Raw genomic sequence first — 5,806 nt, forward strand, 5'->3', positions numbered from 1 at the left:
ATGTGAGGAAAAATGTTACTTCAGGTGAAACCAGCTTGTGAAGGAAGAGCTAATTGTCTACTCCTACACTGTTGAACAAGCTGGTGGCAAGGCTACCTGGCCCAAAAGAAAACATTAGGCAGTTCTAACAATTTATGGGTATGAAGTATGGATGAAGACCTCCTAGGATCAAGGCCTATTCTATTTGCTAGTAGAGACAAAATGACACATCATTACAGTAAACCCAAAGTAGCTGTGGATTGGTATCAGCACTGACTTACAAGGGCAATGTGAATGTAAGGCTGGGTGTAGCTGTCCCTATAGAAATGTTCACAGTGCTCTGGGGGAAGCTGTCAGTGTGGGCTTGTCAATTCAGCAGCACAGCCACTCTCTGCTTGTGCTCCCCTCTGTTTTTCCATGCTTGTTGCTGGGGTACTAACAGAACAGAGTTGTGTGGCCTGCAAAGAGTCAGGCTGTCTTGCTGTGAAAAAGAGTTATAGTTAACACAGAGTTTTTTATTTGTTCATTCTTTTTTCTTTGTTAATGTTACTATTATTCTGTATTTCTTATGCTATGAACATATTTTATTACTATTCACAGCATCACAGAATCGGCTAGGTTGGAAAAGACCTTTGGATTCATCAAGTCCAACCTATGACCTAACAACACCTTGTCAAATAGACCATGGCACTGAGTGCCACGTCCAGTCTTTCCTTAAACACCTCCAGGGATGGTGACTTCGCCTCTTCCTGGGGCAGACAATTCCAGTGCCCAATCACCTGTTCTATGAAGAACTTCTTCCTTATATATATCCTAAATCACCCCTGTGGCAGTTTAAGACAGTGTCCTTTTATCCTGTCACTGGTTGCCTGGGAGAAGAGACCGATCCCCACCTGGATACAGCCTCCTTTCAGGCAGTTATACAGAGGGATAAGGTCTCTTCTTTTCTCCAGGTTGAACAACCCCAGCTCCCTCAGCTGCTCCTCCCAGGACTTGTGTTCCAGACCCTTCACCAGCTCTGCTGCCCTTTTCTGGACTTGCTCCAGCATCTCAACATCCTTCCTAGATTGGGGGCTCAGAACTGGATGCAGCACTCAAGGTACAGCCTCACCAGAGCTGGGAAGAATCACTGCCCTGGTCCTGCTGGCCACACTATTGCTGATACAGGCCAGGAGCCCTTGGCCTTCTTGGCCACCTGGGCACATGCTGGCTCATGTTCAGCTGGCTGTCCATCAGCACCCCCAGGTCCCTTTCTGCCTGGCCACTGTCCAGCCACTCTGTCCCCAGCCTGTAGTGCTGCAGGGGGTTATTGTGGCCAAAGTGCAGGACCTGACACTTGGTCTTGTTGAACTTCATGTCATTGGATTGGGCCCATCCATCCAGCCTGTCCAGGTCCCTCTGCAGAGTCCTCCTACCCTCCAGCAGATGAACACTCTCCCAACTTGGTGTCATGTGCAAATTTGCTAATGGTAGGCTCAATCCCCTCACCCAGATCATCAATAAAGACATTAAACAGGACTGGGCCCAACACTAATCCCTGGGGGCCACCTCTGGTGACTGATTGCCAAGTTAAAGAAGAGCTGCTGTTTCTAGTATTTTTCCTCAGGGGTTCCAAATGACTGTTACTTATGGATAGAAGTACTGTCGCCTCCTGTTTCTTGGGCTGTACCAGCATTCAAAGATCATCTAGTAAATGGGGTTTATCCGTGACAGTATGGACATTTGTTCAAACTGCCAGTGGCTAATTCACTGGTACATACTCTTAAGTCTATTGGATTCTGCTCACTCTTTTACCTGAGCACTGGTCTCCAATTTAATTAATTACTGACCAGCCTTAGCAGTATCTTTTACCCTATTAAATTAATCACCTGCTCTTTCTTCAAAGCTCAGCTGGCTTTCTATAGTAATAAAGAGTTACTTAATTTAATCTGAGCCCTTTTACAGTGCTTATCACATTCAATCTCTCTACCATACTATCTGTGAAGTTGACCTGGCTTCTCAGAAAAGATTTCTTCTTTCCTTGTAAGTGATTTCTTGAGTGATGCCCCATTTTCAAGGAGACAGCATAATTCTCTAATGGCTTCTTAAGAAATTAGCCCTCTTCTTATGGAAGGGTTGAAGAAGTCTGGGCAGCAGCTTCTTTATCTGGCACACTTCCATTCCGTGTGAATGGTAGTTCTCTCCTCAAGCACTGATTCCACTACTTTGATGACTGCAGTCTTGACCTTTTTATGAACTTTTCTTCTGCCTCCTGGAAAGTGTGTTTGAAAACTGTTTTAATTTATGGTGCCTTGCTTGACTGTGTAAGGTTTTTTCTGACAAACACAGAGGCCAATTAAGTAGAGTGAGGGTCCTTTATTTGTCCTTCAGATTTGCATAAGAGATTGTCATTTTGAAATAGAAATGGTTTTGAAGGAATATAACAGGTTAGAATTTTCAGATACTAATTTTTACTATACTTCTAACAGAATGTGAGAAATGGTCTCTCCTCCTGAAAACACATAGTCCTTAGCAGTCTGTTACCATAACTAGCCCTCAGTAAGGACAGTCCTTTAAACATAGTTCTGGAGTCCTTCACAACTCTCTAAATTTTCCCTAATGGTGATACAAAATTAAGGCAAACATTGCTTTTCAGAGAGCCAATATTTGCATACAAAACTTCCTGACTTTATTAATTCATACTGAGCAGTATTCAAATTAACAGTTGCTCATTTGGATCAATAAACAACATGGGGTGGTAGCTCAGCTGGAGTAAAGTAGTGCAATATTGTTTCAGTCACTAGAGTTACAGCACTTTAGACCAGTAGAGGCTTTTGTCACACATTTTTATTTAGACTATTTTTAATGTACTCTGGCGTCCTTAACTGTAGTAGATGGCAGCTTCACATACAGAATTCATTCATCCAGATAGTTCCCTTGGGAACTATCCCCTAACTAGTCCCCTTGGAACATAGGGAGGTATGGTATTAATTTTACAGATGATCAACTACAGTACAAAGTAATGTTTTTTAAAGACATTGACATTTCTAAAATGTCCACTGTCTTGATGCTGTGAAAAATTTGCATCACAGTATTGTAGAACCATAGAAATATTGTTTGGAAATGACCTCAGAAAGCCTTGAGTTTATACTCCTATCTGAACCAGGACTCACACCAGAACAGGTTAGCTGTGGCTTTGTCCAATCAAGTCCTGAAAACCTGCAAGCACAGAGTCCATAACCTTTCCAGACAACAGGAGTCAACACTGAATTGACCTTCTCAGGATTTATTCCCCCCTCTATTATTTAATTTGAACTTCCTAAACCACAACTTGTGGTGGTTGCCAAACTTTATTTCACTTTTGCTCCACAACTTCTATAATTGTTTCAAGGAGTCACAGGCAAGTAGTTAAATCCCCTCTTGCCCACTTTTTCAGTTGGATTAAATCAGCCCAACTCCTTCCATTTGTCCTTGTAGGCCATGTGCTCTCAGCCTTTGACTGTCTCAGTAGCCCTATACTGGACCCTCTCCAGTTTCTTAATATTAGATTTATCCATTATATTCTGCCCTTCTGTACTTTATGTCTTTAAAAATTAATTCCAAGTACAAATACCATGTAATTTTCTCAAAGACAACCAAGATAATTATTAGTAACATTTTCTAAGGAATTTCAGAGCCAAAAGAGATAGATAGGATATTAGAGAGATTTTCAAAATTACCCAGATATCCATCAACTTCTGTAAGTATCTAGTATAATCTTGGCCTGCTTCCTACTGACTCCCAGGCAGACTTTCACTTACATCATATAGTGAAGCATATAGCTTTACCCCCAGTGTAACTGCATATGAAAAAAAAAGTGGGTGGATATAGATTAAAATCAAGATCAGCGGGTTGTTTGTGGAGCAAGGATACATATAAAGGTTTGTTTGGAATGGTTTACAATGATTGGTGACCTGCCAAGTATTGGATTCTTATTGAATCCACCAGAGATTCACTTAACTATGCTTGCAAGTGTTGTTTCAGTCTGGATATTTGTTGGTTTGCACACAGATTGTTAACATTCTGCATCTTTAGTCCTGTAAATATCCCCAGAAATAATGCAGAGGTAGTATAATCTTTGGATATTGTTCAGTCTCTAGAATGAAGTGACTAAGGCTATTAACATTGTTTAATTTATTTATATTGCTATTGTCTCTGGGAGCTGTAATCGTTAACCAGAGGATCTTCTTCAATGCTATGCACTGTTTAAATGCAGAACAAAGAAATAATCCCTGGTCCATCCCATGCTCAGTGTAAACATGAGGAAATAGGAAGCAGATGGCTATAAATACAAAAGCAGCAAAATGACATTGGTCAGAAGGATAAGCAGGACTGTCACGATACCAGGGGTTACTATGAATTTTTGTAGGCATCACAGTATTGGAAAAGGAGTGGGGCTCTCCTTTGTGGAAGAAATATGGGGTTGAATTAAGGTCTGAGAAGAAAGAATAACAGCTTTGCATCACATATGTTGAGCATAAACTGATGACAGAACACCCATCACAGGATTCCTATGTGACAGTGTAAGGTTTTAGTAAGGACACAGTAAAGGAGATAAAATGATCTCTTAAGTTTCCCTGTTGTCTGGTGTAAACAGCTGCTGGAGGTGCCAGTACGTCTGCTTGGAAAGGTGGAAGCTGAGGCTACCTGTGGATAACTGCTATCTCTGAAAAAGTGAATATATTAAAACTGTGGTAGATAGCAAAGAGCTAGGTGTGTGAGCAATTAATCTAGGACAGGTTTTTTTGTACCCTAGGAAAAGGTGGGAAGCAGTGGCAATAACTACTTTGTAGAATACTGGTTTTGTCCCTCTTCTTTAAGCTGTAGCACTACTATAATTTCTCCCCTTTGGTGCGTTTGGCTATATCAGCTTGACAATATTTCTCGTTCAATATAATGGAACCACAGAATCACAGAAATCATCAAGATTGAAAAAGACCTTCAATATCATCCAGTTCAACCCAGCACAACCATCATCACTCCTAAACCATCTCTCCAAGTGCCACATCCAGACACCTCCTGAACACTTCTGGAGGCGATGACTCCACCACCTCCCTGAGCAACTTATTCCAATGCCAGATCACTCCTTCAGTGAAAATTCTTTTTTCTAATATCAAATCTGAACCTCTCCTGGCATAACTTAAGGCCATTTTTCTCAATCTTTCACTTGAGGCAGAAGAGACCCTCTCAGGTAACTGTAGAAAGGAGTGAGGTTCCCCCTGAGCCTTCTCTTCTGCAGACTAAACACCCCCAGCTCTCTCAACCGCTCCTCATGGATTTGTGCTGCAGACCCTTCACCAACTTTGTTGGCTTTCTCTGTATTTGCTTCAGCACCTCAGTGTCCTTTTTGAAGTGAGGGGCTGGGCATGATCCCCTCGTTGTCCTGCACACACTGTGATGGCTCTCAGGATAATCTGCTCCATGCCCTTCCATGGAACTGAGGTCAGGCAGACAGTACTCTGGATCATATTTCCAACCCTTCTTGTAGATGGTGTGTTGGGGTTTTAGTTTAGTCTTAGGTTTTCCTGTTAAAGGAATTTTCTCCCATATGCATGTTGCTAGGGGACAAATAACTGTACTTAAGAAAGACAAAAAGGGGAGTGGGGCGGGCCTGGCTACTCCTTTGTCTACACCTGGGTGTGGGGTCAGTTCGCTCGGAGCGTCCGGAGAGAGAAGCTGCAGAGAAAGGAGCTGCTGCTTCTTTCTTTTTGGCCGTTCTTTCTTCCTGCTGGAAGCAACGCCGGGACCCCAAAAGCCGCTTTCCCTGCCCTGCTGGAGACCGAGCTGTGGCTGCCCTGCTCCGCTGCTG

The sequence above is a fragment of the Corvus brachyrhynchos genome, unplaced genomic scaffold (genome assembly GCF_000691975.1).
Source record: "Corvus brachyrhynchos isolate BGI_N302 unplaced genomic scaffold, ASM69197v1 scaffold136, whole genome shotgun sequence".
Lineage (NCBI taxonomy): Eukaryota > Metazoa > Chordata > Aves > Passeriformes > Corvidae > Corvus > Corvus brachyrhynchos.